Below are 18,969 nucleotides of genomic sequence, written 5' to 3'. Positions count from 1 at the left end.
CCGAAGACCCAGTACGAAAAATGTCTTTGATGGATCAAACTTTGTGGAAGACCGCATGATCAACTGAATCCATCAACCGGAACAGATATGGTTGCACGAAGGTAAGCCCTATATTTGATTTTCAATACATGTCTCATATAAATGAATTAGCAGTTCTTCGCTTGCATAACATAGCTACGTGTGAATGATTGACACACTTGATCTGTGTTGAGCGATATTTTGCGATGATCTAACTGCACAAACGTGTCCCTTTGTTCGCGGCAACGGTAAACCGGACTGTGTTTGCACGAAGGTTTGCCCTATATTTGATTTTCAATACATGTCTCATATAAATGAATTAGCAGTTCTTCGCTTGCATAACATAGCTAAGTGTGAATGATTGACACACTTGGTCTGTGTTGAGCGATATTTTGCGATGATCTGACTGCACAAACGTGTCCCTTTGTTCGTGGCTACGGTAAACCGGACTGTGTTTGCGCGAAGGTATGCCCTATATTTGATTTTCAATACATGTCTCATATAAATGAATTAGCAGTTCTTCGCTTGCATAACATAGCTAAGTGTGAATGATTGACACACTTGATCTGTGTTGAGCGATATTTTGCGATGATCTGACTGCACAAACGTGTGCCTTTGTTCGCGGCAAATTAGCTAAGCTAAACCGGACTAGCAGTCCTAAAAGCCTTCGATGTGCACCAAGACACCAAGACTGAAGGAAGGATGTTTGAGGACACTAAAGTAGTGATTGTCGTACTCGGTCGGGACTTACGTAGGTTCGGCACTAATTCAAGAATAATTATTGAGGGGAGCGCGTGACGTTACACAAAGAAAACGAGAGAAACAACTCGTAAATCAAGCCTCGCCTTCTTCTTTTCCTTCATACGGCGGTTCACAAACGGGTATACAGATACATATACAGATTCTGCACACAAGTGTGATAGGTAACACGAAAATAGGAAACTGTCAATGACGAATTCGTCTTTGGGTTATAATATATTATATTATATTATCTGGCTTCTCGGTCTTCCTCTGACTCTGGAAAGATCTCACGCTAATATCAATGGTTTCTCCATCGATATGCATGTAAATACCATTGAAATACCCCTCGCTGAAATACTTGAAGCCCTGTTGTCTGCTTTTCAACGATATTTCACTGTTAGCTAAGAATGCAAGTGAGAAATCAGACGGTAAATCGGACAGTTTCGCTCTATTCTTTTATTGCTGCGCCGATATTTTTGCTAATTGTTTGTCTGACGTAGGCGCACGTGGCGTGACGTCACTTCAGGAGGCGTGGTTAAGTGCCCTGTTCGGAGGGGTCAATTGCAGGGCACATGGAAACAGACAACAGTCACACTCACAATCACACTATTTAGAGTCTCCAATTAGGGCATGTTTGTGGGATGTGGAAGAAACCGGAGCGTCTTGAGAAAACCTACACCGACATGGGGAGACTATAGAAACTCCACACAGGCAGGGCCAGGATTTGAATGCTGGTCTTCAGAATTGTGTGGGCAACACTCTACAGCTGCGTCAAGGTGCCGACACCCACACCAAAATAAAAAATATCGACTCCTACAGACTACCAAGATCTTCTTCTTCTTTTTGAACTCATTTCTAATCCTATCCAACCTGCTCACTCCGAGCGAGAACCTCAACATCTTCATTTCTGCTACCCCTAGTTCTGCTTCCTCTTGTTTCTTCAGAGCCACCGTCTCTAATCCATACATCATGGGCGGCCTCACCACTGTTTTGTAAACTTTCCCCTTCATCCCAGCAGAGACTCTTCTGTCACATAACACACCAGACACCTTTCGCCAGCTGTTCCAACCTGCTTGGACCCATTTCTTCACTTCCTTACCACACTCACCATTGCTCTGGATTGTTGGCCCTAAATATTTGAAGTCGTCCACCCTCGCTATCTCTTCTCCCTGTAGCCTCACTCTTCCCCCTCCACCTTTCTCATTCACGCACATATATTCTGTTTTACTTCGGCTAATTTTCATTCCTCTCCTTTACAGTGCATGTCTCCATCTTTCTAATTGTTCCTCTACTTGCTCCCTGCTTTCACTGCATATCACAATATCATCTGCGAACATCATGGTCCAAGGGAATTCCAGTCTAACCTCATTTGTCAGCCTATCGATTACCACTGCAAACAGGAAGGGGCTCAGCGCTGATCCCTGATGCAGTCCCACCTCCACCTTAAATTCTTCTGACACACCTAAGGCACATCTCACCACTGTTCTGCTGCCCTCATACATGTCTTGTACTATTCAAACATATTTCTCCGCCACACCAGACATGCGCATTTAGTACCACAGTTCCTCTCTTAGTACTCTGTCATGGGCTTTTTCTCTAGGTCTACAAAAGCACAATGTAGCTCCTTCTGACCTTCTCTGTACTTTTCTACGAGCATCCTCAAAGCAAATAATGCATTTTCGGTACTCTTTCTTGGCATAACCAAGTACCAAGACGTGAGGCAACTAATTAAAAAAAACTAAATTATAATGTGTGCTCTTTCTCACACTGACGAACTACCAGTTCAACCAAGTTTTGTCTTGTATGGCACAATTCTCATCTCATGCACCACTAAAATACTCACATGATTGGAGGTTTGCGTTCAACTGTGAATGGATAGGCATGCCGATATTTTCTTTTCAATGGTGTGACGGGACAGTTGAAGGTCTGATACCATTTGTTTGAAATTGTTGTTTTCAGGACACAAGATTTCAGCATCGTCACCGAGGCATTTTATAATAAATCCCCCTTCATTGTATACCTTTTTGGCCCTTGCAATGTTCCAAGTGGATGATTTATGTTTATGTTATGTGATGCAGGTTTTAGTCTCTGGATGCTTCATTATTATTTTTTTTAATTGAATTTGCTTTTTTTCAAAGTAACTAACTTGTTACTGGCAAGTTCAGTCCCTTTTTTTTTTTATTAAATTCCAGGTGTGAGGAGTAGCTGAAGTGAAGATTTGAAGCTATGAAATGCGTGATTGAGATCTGACACAGAAGGCAGAGTGGCTGGGCATTGTCCTAAGCAAAAAAATACAAGCCTTCCCACTCTGGTAAAAACATGTTCATCCACATTTTTTTAATATGCATTTTTCCCTGCCATTTTGAGAGCGAATTTGACAAATAGTTTTTTCCAAAGATCACGATCAGAACCTTTTCATTCAATCTGCTTGCCAGTTTTGTGAAAATACCGTGTTAACCTTTCCTGCTACAGTCACCTGACTGTGTTTGGGAGATGGAGGGAAACGTTTTCTCTGGTTGAGGTTGTCCTCCCCGGGGTTTACTCCCTTCTCTCATTATACAGCTGAGCTGGGCGGCAGGAACAATAAAGTCGAAAAGCACTGATATGCTGCTCGAATGGCTTTATTGGCTCCTCAGCATATTCAATATACTGTAAATGTATCTTCCCTAATCGCTACAGTGCTACTCTTCCCCTGTTTCCATCACTAAACTTTTCACTCTTTTCACAGAACACAGGAGAGGACGTAAATCCAGAAACTCAAGAAACATGTTGCAGTTTGAGAATAGGATTTAATGGCAGACAGAGGTCAGTGCACAGGGCCAAAGTCCAGAAAGCAACTCTATTCAAATCTTGATGGAAAAGGCAAGGTGAAAAAACAAGTCGTCATGTTCATCGTCAAGTCATGTTGTTTTTGTCAGCTTACTGTGAGTCAAAAACGTGGAACGAGAAATGCTGGAATGCGACACATAGTACAATGAATTGGCTCCGAACAGAATGAGACACGAGGTATGGAGGTTTTGCAGCTACATCACAAAACCACATGACTTTTTGTTTATCACGCCATATTGGTTGGCAAGCTTTGAAAGGAGACACATGTTGTCTTATCATAGTGAAGTGTAATACAGAGTGTAATATAATAATGGTTACCACTTGCGTGGCCGTGAGCTCTCATAAGACACGATAAAACAACGAAAAAAGTCTTTTAATTGACTTCCTGTCGACCCACAAAGAAAACAGATGTGGATTGACGCCATAAAATGGGAGGGTTGGCAGCCTTCCAGTACCTGTTTGCCGTGATCACTTTATCGAAAGTAAATACATGTAATCAAGAGCTAGTAGAGCTTGTTTACATTTTATGGTATGATGATTTGCAATATAAAATCATCACATGTTTACGGCTACATGTTTGCGGCTTTTGAAAACAGAAATTTTCACGATTACATGCGGGGCGGCACGGTAGATCAGCTGTAAAGTATTGGCCTCACTGTTTTGAGGTTCAGGTTTGATCATGGCCCCGCCTGTGTGGAGTTTACATGTTCTCCCCGTGCCTGTGTGGGTTTTCTCCGGGCAGTCCGGTTTCCTCTGACATCCCAAAAACATGCAGCATTAATCGGACAGTCTAAATTGCCCCGAAGTAGGATTGTGAGTTCGGCTGTTTGCCTCTATATGCCCTGCGATTAGCTGGCATCCAGTTCAGGGTGTACCCTGCCTCCTGTCCGTTGACAGCTTGGATAGGCTCGAGCACTCCGGCGACCCTTATGAGGAGAAGTGGCTAAGAAAATTGATTGATGGATATTACATGCGGATCTACCTTCAATCTGGAATCAAGACAGCATATACATATGTGTGTAAAAACATTTACAGTGCCAGTCAGAACAAAGGATCCAGCTTCTTGCATAAAAGTGACCATGAACCTGTTTACAAAACCCACTGTGAAGTATTTGTATGCATCCAGACTTTTGTAGGCATTTAATTCCATACTGCTGTATGATAGTCGCTAATGGTGTAGTGGCACAGACGCCTAACTTTGGTGTGGGCAGCATGGGATCAATTCAGTGATGGTCTTGATACCTGACTTGCGAACGACTGGCGACCAGTTCAAGGTGTAGTCCACCTTTCACCCTAAACGAGCTGGGATAGGCTCTGGCTCTTCCATGACCCTTGTGAAGATAAACGGCTTGGATAATGGATGGATGGATGGATATTTGTATATGTCCATATATAATTGCAGCGCATTTCTTTGGCAAGGTTATAAACTGGGTTCTCTTAACACAACTCTCTGCATTCATCCGGGTTTGGGACCGGCCTACAGATTGCACTGTCTTATGCCCACATAAGGCTGCATTAAGTCAAGTGCACCAATGGTTGAGCTGAAAGGGCTGTTAACTGAACAGCCAGGATTGAAGTGTGTGGACTGTGCCATTCGTTACTTTGGGACACCTGACAAGCTACTATCGGCAACACCAAACAGGGAATTACTTTGGAGAATCCCAAGCAGTGAAAAAGAACAAATTGCTTCATTATCTCTTGATTTGTGGTAATCAAGCCTGACTTCAGGAAAAGAAGCCTTCAGGTGGGCTTCCAATGATATGCTTCACATAAACCAAAACAGGAGGCAAACTCTACTGACAAATGATGCCAGGGTAATGACCACAGCCAACAATAAGACGCCATCCAAGGCAGCAAGCACAGCATCGCAGGAAAAGAGGCCATGGCTTTGTGAAAACAATAGCTAACAATGACGCACCCTGAGTGGGCCATTGCAGCGTTAAAGCGTCATTTCCAAAGTGGAGAGGGAATAAAATACAATGTTTGAGCTGTTGTCCACAAGAAAGAGACAAAGAGAGAGGTGAAAAAATGGCATATTTGAGGGGTTGATTCTTCAAAGAAACTGTTCATCATCTCTAGCCTTTATTTGGATAACCAACATTCACACTACCCGAAATTAAACGACCACGTGGAGGAAAAAAGCATCCTCCAACACTGTTTACACAGCCAATGACAATGGACATTTCTGACCTGTCAATCAATCGTACAGTAATAGCCAATCAGATAGCCGCATTGTCTTACCCCTGGCTTGACACGCGCCTCTCGCCGTATTGTCCCACAAGCACTGCCGGTTGTCAGTGACGTGCGCTTAGAAAAGTTAATGTTACGAAGAAAATTGTCCTGAGATGCGCGTGGGGAACAATGCAATTCTGCTGAAAGATATCCTGCTAGGTTACAAGGGGCCCGGTTGATTCATTTTCCAAAGCCTATAACACAGTTGACGGTGTCTACGATGAATTAAGGCTTGCGGAAGACCGCACATACAACTAAATGTGGACAATATCAACAGACACAAGGTTGTATCTTTTAAGGTAAGTGAGGGAGAAGTATCTTGATTTAACTATTATCAGTGCTTTATACATTGCAAGAGAACAACTTTCACTTTGTTAGTGTATCATATTAGTGTACCTGCTGGATGACGTATGTAATGTTTTATGCCGAAGAGTCGGGTTAGGGATATGTAAATGTGTGATGACATGCAAGAGAAATATCTATTTGCCTATCCGTATCCCATCAGACTTTTAAGACAAAGCACTGGGTTCGATTACGAGCCAAATCAAATGAATACACCCACTCACTTATAAAGACTACAATGATATTACTCGTGATCTTTCCAAGTAAAAAGTACTCAAAAGTACTTTGGCAAAAAATATACCCCAATATGATCTGGAATACGCGATGGAGAATCAACTTCAAACATGTTCTGTTCAATCGCCATTTTGGAAGCTTGTGGGACATGGCTTAGGGGTCAGAGCTTAAAATCACCATTGGAAAGGTCCATTGATTCAGGAATTACATTACTGAGCAGAGAAGGAGAAAGACCTGGAGCAAAGAGAAGTACAGTAGAGGACATACTAATGGCAACCCCCAAATAATTTTAAATCATGTCAACTTCAACTTTATTGATGGACTCCCCCAATCCTCAATTAATTTGTGTATTTCTCTTGAGCACACAGACAAATGTTACATATTCAAAGCCTTATATATTCTTTGGTAACAGTATCCTCTCTTGCTTAAGTTTTTGCAGTATGAAAAATCAGTTGACATTGATGAAGTGTACTTTCACTTGTTTCATTCATCATACTGTATTTTTAACCTCAAAGTGATAAAAAAAAGGGAGACATAACTTGATTCTGTGATTGATACTGTTTAATTATATTTAGATTCGGTCCAATGGGAAACATTAGTTTAGTTCTGAACAATTGAATTTTTGAACTGACATTTCACTGTATACTGTAAAAGTCCATTAAAAAAAATTAAGTAAAATTAAGTAAAATGTGATATAGCGGGGTGGGTGAATGATGAACCAATATAAATAGAAGTGGGGGTTACACTGTAACACAAAAATACACAAATAGGAGCGAGTAGCTGTATGTCTGAACAAATAACTATAGTTATCTTATCCAGAAAAAATTGGTAAGGTGATACGCAAATTGGCAAGGATTGAGTGCACAGTATGTTATAAATCCAGGACTTTCAGGGTACTTTCCCAGGCCACAGTTACTGATCCCAACTACAATGACTAAGATGTATTTTTCAGCAACACAGTTTTGACATTTTGACCTGACTGATTGATGAGCCTAATTGCTAGCTTTCCCAGCACTGGGGGTGGGAGAGAAAGTCCCCTTCGCCAACATCCAGACATGACGTCAGGAACACACTCGCTCGACATGCATAAAATGTACTAGCAATTGTATACAATATGTAGAACTGTAATTACTGCGAAGCTGGAAATGTAAAAAAGAGCCTTCTTTTACTCTTGTTTGACTATGATCATGGACTCGAAAAGAAATGAAATATAAGAATTGCATAATACAACCCCAATTCCAATTTGGATGTCGTATTAAACAAAAACAGAATACCATGATTAGCAAATCATTCATACATCTTCTACCGGTTATCTGTGGTCTGGTTGTGAGGGCAGTAGCTTTAACAGGGACACCCAGGCTTCCCTTATCCCAGCCACTTCATCCAGCTCTTCCAGAGGGATCATGAGGCATTCCCAGGCCAGCCGAAACACATGCTCACACCCTCTCCAGCGTGTCTTGGGTCGCCAGAGCAATACAAAGTCCACATCACTTCACACTCGGCACCGATCTGTATGTCGATATCCCAGTCCACTCTTCCTGCACTCGTGAACAGGACCCTAAGATACTTGAACAGCTCTAATTGGGGCAGGATCTCATCCCTGATCTGGAGAGGGAACGCCACCCTTTTCTGACTGAGGACCATGGTCTCAGATGAGGAGATGCTGATTTTCATCCATACTGCTTCATACTCGGCTGTGAACTGTTCCAGTGGCAGTTGAAGATCAAGGCTTGATGAAGCTAACAGAACCACATCATCTGCAAAAGCAGAGATCCAATACTGAAGCCACCAAACTGAACCTGCTCTACACCTAGAAATTCTGTCCATAAATGTTATGAACATAATTGCTGACAAAAGGCAGCCTAGACTGAGTCCAATTCTCACTGGAAAAAAATCAGACTTACTGCCAGCAATCTGGACAAAACTAACACCAGTCATACAACTCATATGAGGGGATTTGGTACCCCATACTCCCGAAGCACCCCCCACAGGACTCTCCGAAGGACATGGTTGAACACCTTCTCCAAGTCCACAAATTACATGTAGACTGGTTGGGCGAACTTCCATGCAACCTTGATGACCCTACTGAGGGTGCAGAGCTGCTACACTGTTCCACAGCCAGGACGAAAACCACATTGCTCCTCCTGAATATGAGTTTCGACTTTACGATCGACCCCTTCTCCAGCACTCCTAATTAGAAGTTACCAGGGAGGCTGAGGAGTGTCATCCCCTGGAGTTAGAACACACCCTCCTGTTGCCCTTCTTAAAAAGGGGGACCACCACCCCAGTCTGCTAATACAGAGGCACTGTCCCTGATGTCCATGGGATGTTGCAGAGACATGCCAACCAGGATGGGCCCACAATACCCAGAGCCTTTAGGAACTCTGGCCGGATCTCATTCACCCTCGGCTCTTGCCACCGAGGATAATTTTGAACACCTCAGTGACCTCAACCCCAGAGAATGGAGAGGCTGCCTCAGAGAATGGTCTGTGCTGTTTGCTAGTCTGAGCACCCTGGCCCTCTGCTTTGCTTGACCCTCTGGATTTTAAATGCATTACACACATTAAAAAAAAAACAAACAAAACAGTACAATATTGCTCTCAAGCCATCAACAAAACATTACGTAGCCTAGCTAGTGCTACCACTCATGGTTGTTTATAAACATTCTGCTTTTCTGTTGAACACAAGCTGACCACAGAAATAGATTCCAATCTTTTTGGATCCATGGCACATACATTACAATTGAAAAATCTCACGGCACAGGAACAAAAAAAAAATGTCACAAAATGTTGAAACATGAATTGCTGTATGTACTTCTTGCCATCCAATAGAAGACCATTAATTTGTTCTGTCAGGCAGTGTCCTTCACACACACACACACATATATATATATATATATATAATATATATATTATATATATATATATATATATATATATGGAGCGGCACGGTGGCTCAGCTGGTAGAGCGTTGGCCTCACAGTTCTTCGTTCAATCCCGCATCTGTCACGGACGAGACTCGGGGGTGGACCCGACTCAGGTGAGAGGTAAGCAGTGCGGAATAAGCCTTTATTCGTTCCAATGTCGGTTACCAGGGAGTCAGTCCAAACAAGCAGCAAGATCCGTAACGGCAGGCTTACGGGGTAGGTCGGGAGACAGGCGTTGGTCGGTACACGGGAGGTAGACGTCAGGAGTACGGTAGTGCGGGAACGAGGCATGAGAGGCAACGATCTAGCAGAGTCTCTGTCGTCCCCTGGGTCCTATATGTACTGGGTCTAATCGGAGGTCATGAGGCACAGGTGTGACCCTTCCGATTAGACGGCCACGCCCAGCCCTGGCTGGAATCCAGGATCATGACAGTACCCCCCCTCAACGGCCGGCTCTGGACGGCCCAGGCGCATCAGGGTGAGCCGCGTGAAAGTCCCTGATGAGGGAGCGGTCCACGACGAAGCGGGAGGGGATCCAAGAGCGCTCCTCCGGGCCATATCCCTCCCAGTCCACCAGGTACTGGACCCCCCTCCCTCTGCGACGGGAAGACAGCAACCGGCGCACGGTGTACACCAACCCGGCGTCGACCATGCGGGGGGACGGGGGGGACTTGAGCGGAGGAGCCAGCGACGACGTGCGATTCGGGCGAAGTCTGCTGACGTGGAACGTAGGGTGCACCCTCATCGACCTGGGCAGTTTCAACGAGACGGCGACCGAGTTAATAACCTTGGAAACAGGGAACGGGCCAACGAACCTGGGAGCAAATTTGCGGGATTCCTCCGAGCTGCTTCCCAGGTCCGTTTGCTGCGTCGCACCACAGTCAGGGCCGACGGAACTGTGGATTCTGTGACCAGTGGAGGAAACAGGGACGGAGGATACCCATGCACAACATGGAGTGGAGCCATACCTGTTGAAGCGGAGGGTAGAGAATTGTGGGCATACTCCACCCACTTGATGTGCTGGCTCCACGTGCTCTGGTCCCTGAATGCCAGACATCGAAGACCGGTCTCTAATTCCTGGTTAATCCTCTCAGTCTGGCCGTTAGACTCTGGGTGATGACCCGATGTCCGACTTGCTGAAGCGCCGATGAGGTTGCAGAACTCCTTCCAGAAACGGGCGCTGAATTGCGGGCCCCTGTCCGAAACGATGTCCTGGGGTAGGCCGTGGTAACGGACGACCTCGTCTAATACCAACTGGGCTGTCTGCTTGGCCGACGGGATCTTCGGAAGTGGCACGAAGTGGACCATCTTGGAAAAACGGTCCACTATGGACAGCACCACTGTGTTCCCTTGAGAAGGCGGCAGGCCGGTGACGAAGTCCAGCGCGATGTGTGACCACGGACGAAAGGGGATGGACAGGGGTTGCAACTCACCAACAGGCCGTAGGCGGGAAGTCTTATTGGCAGCACACACCGGGCAGGCGTTGACGAACTCCCTTACGTCCTTGCTGAGGTTAGGCCACCAGAACCTTTGTTCGACCACTGAACGTGTCTTCGCCATACCCGGGTGGCAGACCGTCTTGTTGGTATGGGCCCAGTTGATGACGTCTCCCCGCAGAGATGGGATGACGAACAGGCGGCCCGACGGACAATCCGCAGGTGACGGTGTCTCTCCCAGAGCCTCCTTCACCCGCGACTCGATCGCCCAGGTGAAACCGGCCACGAAGCACCCTGCTGGCAGGATAGTAGCGGCGTCTGAATCCGTGCGCCCTCCCTCGTGGATCCGCAAGAGTGCATCCGGCTTGCCGTTTTTGGAGCCTGGGCGGAAACACACCTTAAAGTGGAAGCGGGTGAAAAATAGGGCCCACCTGGCCTGACGGGCGTTCAACCTCTTCGCAGACTTCAGGTATTCAAAGTTCTTATGGTCCGTGAAGACAACGAACGGTACTTGCGAGCCCTCCAGCCAGTGCCGCCAATCCTCCAACGCGCTCTTGACCGCCAGCAGTTCCCTATCTCCCACGTCGTAGTTCCTCTCTGCCGGGGTCAACTTTCTAGACAGGAACGCGCACGGGTGGATCCTTCCATCCCTGGGACTCCTCTGCGACAAGACTGCTCCGATTCCTGAATTCGATGCATCCACCTCCACCACAAACTGGTTATCTGGGTCCGGAATAATGAGAACGGGCGCAGTAGTGAAACTTGCCTTGAGCCTGCTGAAGGCCTCCTGGCAGGTCCCGGACCAGTCGAAGAGGGTATGTGGCGAGGTGAGCGAATGCAGAGGAGCGGCCACGGAACTGAAGTTCCTTATGAATTTCCTATAGAAATTGGCAAATCCCAGAAACCTCTGTACGTCCCTCCTGTTGGTGGGGGTAGGCCACCGCAGCACCGCGTCGACCTTCCCGGGATCCATCCGTATCTCTCCCTCAGCCAGGACGAAGCCCAGGAAGGACACGGATGCCCGATGGAACTCACACTTCTCCATATTCACGTATAATTGGTGCTGCTGCAGACGCCGGAGCACCTCTCTGACTTGTTGAATGTGAGAGGTTAGGTCTGCTGAAAAGATGAGAATATCATCCAGATAAACAAAGACAGATCTGTTCAGGAACTCCCGAAGCACGTCGTTAATGAAGTTCTGAAAGACGGCCGGAACGTTTGTCAGTCCGAAGGGCATCACCAGATACTCATAGTGCCCTGTGGGGGTGTTGAACGCCGTCTTCCACTCATCCCCTTCCCGAATCCGCACCAGATGGTAAGCGCTGCGCAAGTCGAGCTTGGTGAAGATCCGGGCTCCCTGGAGGAGTTTGAATGCTGTAGAGATAAGCGGCAAAGGGTACCTGTTCTTGACTGTGATGTCGTTCAGGCCTCGGTAGTCGATGCAGGGTCGCAGCGTGGAGTCCTTCTTCTTGACAAAAAAAAACCCCGCACCGGCTGGTGAGGGTGAGGGGCGAATGAGTCCGGCTGCCAGCGAGTCCTCGATGTAGTCCTTCATGGCTTGATGCTCTGGTCCGGTTAAAGAGAACAGTTTCCCTCTGGGAGGAGAGGTGCCTGGCAGGAGTTCAATCGCGCAGTCGTATGACCGATGTGGCGGCAGAGACTTTGCTTTAGATTCAGAGAAGACCTCCCGTAGGTCATGGTAGCAGGAGGGAACTGCGGTCAGGTCCAGGGCGGTACTAGGTTCTGTTAGCTGAACCGGCACAACTTGAATACCCCTGTCTCTCCGGACAGCGACACAGCGACTGAGACAGTCCTCTCCCCAAGTCTTGATCTGACCCGTGGTCCAATCTATGTGGGGATTATGTTCTTTGAGCCACGGGCTGCCCAAGATGATGTCGCTACTACGTGCGTCGAAGACATGAAAGCTAATACGCTCCGAGTGAGCGTCCGGAAAGCTCATACGTAGCGTCTGAGTGCGATGTGTAACCCGACAAAGGAACTTGCCGTTGGCGGCATAGGCGTGACGAAACCGTTACGTGGGGAAGGTTGACGGCCCCAGCTCCTCGACCACGCGGGGATTTATCAGGTTTGCTTCCGACCCAGAATCTATGAAAGCCATCACAGAGCATGAACGGGAGTCCGTTCCCAAGGTGAGGTGAAGAAGGGACCTCCCTGACCCCGTCGCGGTGTACCGCACACTCACCGGAGTAGCGATCCTGATGTCAGAATGCCCTGGTCGAGTCGGGCAACGGGCGATCAAGTGTCCCAAACGCCCGCAGTAAAAACAGCGTCTCTCTCGTCGCCGACGTAAGCGCTCCTCCGCTGAGCTGCCAAGCCCCTCCACTTACATGGCTTCCGGTGAAGCTGACAACACGGGTGGCCGGGAAGCGGAAACAACCGGACTGCGACTCTCCCTCTCCTCCTCCCTCAGGCCCTCCATCTGTCTCTGCACGGTGAGGCGCTGGTCCACCTTGAGGGCCAATGCGATGAGGGAGTTAAGCGAAGGCGGAAGATCCATGGCCACGAGGTGACCACGGATCTGTGGGGACAGTCCCTCGTAAAACGCGTCATGGAGGGCTTCCTCATTCCAGCGGCTCTCGGCAGCCCGAATCCGGAACTCGATGGCGTAGTCGGACACGCGGCATGAGTGACGACGCCGCCTGGCGTTCCGGAGCCGCATACTGGCACACCTGGGTGAGCGCGCAGACGAAGCTCGCCCATGAGCGGCAGGTCTCCGAGTTACGGCTCCACTCGGCGGTGGCCCATGCCTCCGCCCTCCCTGTCATGTGGGAAATGACGAAGGCGATCCGGGAGCGGTCCGTGGGAAAAGCGGAAGCTTGCAGCTCAAAGTGGAGATCGCACTGCGCCAGGAAGGGCTTGACGTTACCGGAGTCGCCTGAGAACCGCTCTGGTCGAGAGAGCGGAGTGATGGTGGCACGGGGAGGCACAGGAGCGGCCGCGCTAGCTTGGGAGGCTAGCCACGGTTGCAGAGCTCCTGGATCTGGTGAGTCATACCCTGGAGAGCAGCCTCTTGCTCACCCAGGCGTTTGCCCTCCACTTGCAGCGCACGCCGAATGGCTTCAGAGTCGGCTGGGTCCATGTTCTTGGCTAGATCGTTCTGTCACGGACGAGACTCGGGGGTGGACCCAAATGCACGACTCAGGTGAGAGGTAAGCAGTGCGGAATAAGCCTTTATTCGTTCCAATGTCGGTTACCAGGGAGTCAGTCCAAACAAGCAGCAAGATCAGTAACGGCAGGCTTACGGGGTAGTTCGGGAGACAGGCGTTGGTCGGTACACGGGAGGTAGACGTCAGGAGTACGGTAGTGCGGGAACGAGGCATGAGAGGCAACGATCTAGCAGAGTCTCTGTCGTCCCCCGGGTCCTATATGTACTGGGTCTAATCGGAGGTCATGAGGCGCAGGTGTGACCCTTCCGATTAGACGGCCACGCCCAGCCCTGGCTGGAATCCAGGATCTTGACAGCATCCGCCTGTGTGGAGTTTGCATGTTCTCCCCGTGCTTGCGTGGGTTTCCTCCGGGAACTCTGGTATACTCCCACATTCCAAAAACATGCAACATTAATTGGACACTCTAAATCACCCCTAGGTGTGATAGTGAGTGCGGCTGTTTGTCTAAATGTGCCTTGCGATTAGCTGGCGACCAATTCAGGGTGTACCCTGCCTCTTGCCCGTTGACAGCTGGGATGGGCTCCCCATGACCCTCGTGAGGATAAGCGGTGAAGAAAATGGATGGATGGATATATATATATATATATATATATATATATATATATATATATATATAATATATATATATATATATTATAACATCCATTTTAATGCAATTAAGTACACGAGTATATACAGTAAGTAAACAGGTCAAGACTATTTGCTCGATTTTGTGATCGGATGGGTGATTGTTTTTTTCAAACTCACTGATTGGTGATCGTCCCCAAAAATTCTGATTGTGTAAAGCCTGTAATTCATAAATAAGCACTGTCATTTGTACAGTAGTACGGTACATTCCTTCTTCCATACCACCTATGCAGTGAATTTGGTCTGTACATCACACCATGGCTGGGGGTGAAAAAGTGTTCCAAATGCAATTGGTTATTTCACTAATGCTCAAAAAATGATTGACATTATTGGAAATGACTGCCAGTATCATTTTCTTCAGCAAAAAACACTTGTACTTGTTAGTGAAATATGAATCGTTATAGGTCCTTTAAGTCATAATTTCTTATGTAACAGTCGATTAAATACCAAGTTGAAGATTCTTTGTAAAACTAAATGCAAATAATTGGCAGTGGATGATAACCATAACCTCAAAATTGTCCCCTCCCTTTTAATTTTCACCCACACGCCCTTTTAGATCACATTGCCTGTGAGTAGTTTGAGTTTACGTTGTTTTGATAGCCACTAGACGCCATGGGAAAGCTCCTACAGATTGTAGGGAGTGGAGGACGAAACATATTTCCTCACAAACGCTATGCATGGCACAGAGGATGACATGCTGTGGGAGCAAGATGGGATGTTCATGATCCAATGGGGGAGGCACCGGAACTGGATCAATTCATCAATGATGAGTTTCCCAGTGATGCACCAAAGGTAGCTATGGTGGATAGTTTTCAGATTGGAGATGAGTCAGATGCTAGAGGCCCTGTAGCTCAGTGGTTAGAGCACTGGTTTGATAAACCAGGGGTTGTGGGTTCGTATCCCACTGGGGCCTCCACTCCCTGAGAAGGGTTGCGTCAGGAAGGGCATCCGGCGTAAAAATTGTGCCAAACATATGTGCGTTCATCTGAGATGACACGCTGTGGTGACCCCGAAAGGGACAAGCCGAAAGAAACTTACTTACTAGATGAGTCAGATGCTTCTTTTGAAGTCTAGGCCATAGATGTGTAATGTAGAAGGACAAACTGCATGATGTACAAACGTTTTATGCACAAATAAAAAAGGTTGAAGTTAAACAGTGTTAAATAGTTTATTTATTTAAGACTGTTATATGTGTTATCAACAGTCTTAATAAAATTTTATGCCATCATTGAGCATTTATTTTAGCCGGTTGAGGGATTCTGTTCTGACAATTACAGGGACCAGGACAAGCATGTCCTGTGGCCTGTCCCAAGACATCTTTTACTGCTACATCAGCACATGCACAATGATTATTATTAATGATTGTTGTACAGACAGTTTTTGAAAAACAATATGAGTGCAAACCCAACATAATATAAATACAGATAATTCCTAATATTTTGAGCATACGAGTAGCAGCAAATTTGTGGTGCACATTGTACATTGGTAGGAGGGTTTTCCTGATTTTTTTTTGGGGGGTGTGCATGATACTTCAGGAAGCATTATACTCGAGAAATTACGGTACCTAGAAAACTCCCCCTCTATTTTTCTTCATCTCCCCCCCCCCCCCCCCTGGTCTGGATGTTTTACATGCCCCTCACAATAAACTGTTGTTTTTGTATGTTTGTAGTGGAGGTTAGGGGTCATTGACTTTGAAAGCTGTGCTAGAATTTGAGCTGGTTCCCCCAAAAATTCGAGTCGTATCATGTCTTCTTCCGCTGTTTTTCCTGGAATGCTGAAAGGTCACAAAGATGTGTGAGTTGACACTTAAATGGCACATTTTCTGCCCTGTAATACCAACTGTATGGAAGTATGGCTGATGTACAGATCTTTGCCAGCATCATACAGGCATGGGCTGTCATTCATGCTCCCTAAATTCACACAGAAAAAAACAAAACAATTAATGACCATCGAACATCACCAAACACTTTTTGGCAATTGGCAAAAAGTCATTTTCTGATTTTCAAGCAGGAACTCCAAAGCTCTGGAAGATTCCATCCAAGAGCTGCTGTAATTCTCACACAAGCCTTAGTTACGTAATTGTGGCTGGCATGCATGTGCCTTTTGAAACATGGCCACATGGACCGTTGTAGTTAAAGTTTCATGTAAAAATATAATGTAGTCACAGTGCAAAGCGCAAAAAGAAAAAAAAATGTACATTTGCTGCTATGTCACTTCAAGTTCTTTCAAGTAGAAATCTAGATGACACTGTCCAAAAGAAGAACGAGAATTTTGTCAGCAGAGTGATGAGCAATGTTTACCATATGATTGTATTGAGAGGTGAGAATGGAAGTAAATACTGTACATGCCACTAGGATTTGAGTTAAAAATGCCACTGAAAATTTTATGTCGTACTTTTGTATACATATTTTACTACATTTTAAAATTCACATTGTTATTTCAATGTGATCACATTTTCAGTAGATGTATTTTACTTTAACTTTTCAATGTTAACACATTCGGTATAGTAAGTTTCTTTCGGCTTGTCCCTTTAGGGGTTGCCACAGCGTGTCATCTCAGATGAACGCACATATATGTTTGGCACAATTTTTACGCCAGATGCTCAACCTTTAAAATTCAAACGCAATATTTTCAGTCTCCTGAGATTCAACTGGCTAAAATTCACCGTCTGAAATTCAACGTCTAAATTCAGTGTAAAACAGGGAGGTGCTTCAGGTCCCAGACAACAGCAAAGCATGTCGGAAACCAACACCCACCCAATCCAGTGTAACACTTAGTTTGTGATGTCACGTGACTAAGAAACCGTAACTGGATTGGCTGGGTGTTGGGTTGTGACATTCTTTGCTAATGTTTGTGACCTGAAGTAACCCTGCCTTTTTTTACACTGAATTTAGACGTGGAATTTCAGACAGGAGTCACTGATGGTGTAGTGGTACACATACCTACCTTTAGTGCAGGCAGCGTGGGATCAAGTCATGCCACCAACAGCAATTAGACTATTTAATGCTTCAATTTTACATACATGAATTCCTTAGTTTTTGTTGTACTGTATGATCTTTCCAATGGTGACCTTAAGCTCCACCCCCTTCACCATGTCCCACAAGCTTCCAAAATGGCGATTCAACAGAACATGTTTGAAGTCGATTCTCTATCGCATATTCCAGATAATATTGGGCTATGTTTTTTCTGCCAAATTCGTCAGACTTGTCCAAGAGAGTTCTACAGAGAGGTCTCAAATATTTCATGCAAGGATATTTACATGGATTTTGGACGGAGCAGGACGCAATGTCAGAGTTACAGCAAAATGTTGGCGATCGATGCAAAAAGTTTGACGCCTCACAAACTTCATATTGAAACTCAACAGGATAAAATAGTGGCATCGTACTGTTAAGCAGGGTGAGTACTTTTGACTTGGAAAGATCAGGAGTAATATTGTAGTCTTTATAAGTGAGTGGGTGTATTCATTTGGCTTGGCTCGTAATCGAACCCAGTGCTGTGTCTTTAAAGTCTGATGTGATATAAATGGGCAAATAAACATTTCTCTTGCATCGCGCATTTATGTATCACCAACCCGACTCTGCAGCATAAAACATTACACACTTCATTCTGCAGGTCAGTGATACATTAACAAAGTGAAAGTTGTTCTCCTGCAATGTATAAAGCACTGATAAGAGTTAAATCAAACTCAGAGAAGATCCTTCTCCCTCACTTACCTTTGAACATACAGTCTTGTGTTTGTTGATATTGTCCACACTTAGTTGTACGTGCGGTCTTCCGCAAGCCTTAATCCATCATAGAGACTTCATCAACTGTGTTTTAGGCTTTGGAAAATGAATCAACCGGGCCCCTTGTAACCTTGCAGCATATCTTTCATCAGAATTGCATGTTACCCAAGTGCATCTGAGGACCATTTTCTTCGTAACATTAACTTTTCCAAGGACACGCTACTGAGAACCAGCATTGCTTGTGGGACAAATGGAGAGAGGGGCGTGTCATACCAGGGGTTAAGACAATGCAGGTATCCGAGTGGCTGTTATTGTACGAGTGACTGACAGGTCGGAAAGGTCCATTAGGTTACAGATCAAAAGATGAATATCAGTGATGTACGGTCAGGCTAGGCTAGTGAGACAGAGCTGCACTACCCCTGGTGGTCTTTTCTTTCCATTGCTTGTGAATAGTAAAAACAACCTTATGATACATTAAATTGTTCCATTTCAGTTCTATGGTCCGTGTTTTACATTGATATTCTGTTTCACTCTAATAATTTCAATTATTTCAATGTTAGAATAATGGAATATTTACTGAGTTTTGATTCCAAAGGAGATTGGCAGTAGTAGATCTGCTTGGAAAGAAAAGATACCTACACTCACAAAAAGGGACAGTGACAAATGTATTT

The 18,969-nt window shown here is 45.8% G+C and overlaps 1 non-coding gene across 1 annotated transcript; it reads left to right on the top strand.

Annotated features, from left to right (window-relative positions):
- Positions 1 to 15,413: 15,413 nt before the first annotated feature.
- On the top strand, positions 15,414 to 15,486 carry trnai-gau (transfer RNA isoleucine (anticodon GAU)). The gene has a single exon. It is a non-coding gene; the product is annotated as a tRNA-Ile (tRNA).
- Positions 15,487 to 18,969: the final 3,483 nt, after the last annotated feature.

Source organism: Syngnathoides biaculeatus, chromosome 2 (genome assembly GCF_019802595.1).
Source record: "Syngnathoides biaculeatus isolate LvHL_M chromosome 2, ASM1980259v1, whole genome shotgun sequence".
Classification (NCBI taxonomy): domain Eukaryota; kingdom Metazoa; phylum Chordata; class Actinopteri; order Syngnathiformes; family Syngnathidae; genus Syngnathoides; species Syngnathoides biaculeatus.
The sequence above is the reverse complement of the archived record's forward strand: the minus strand, read 5'-3'. Positions and strand labels throughout refer to the sequence as shown.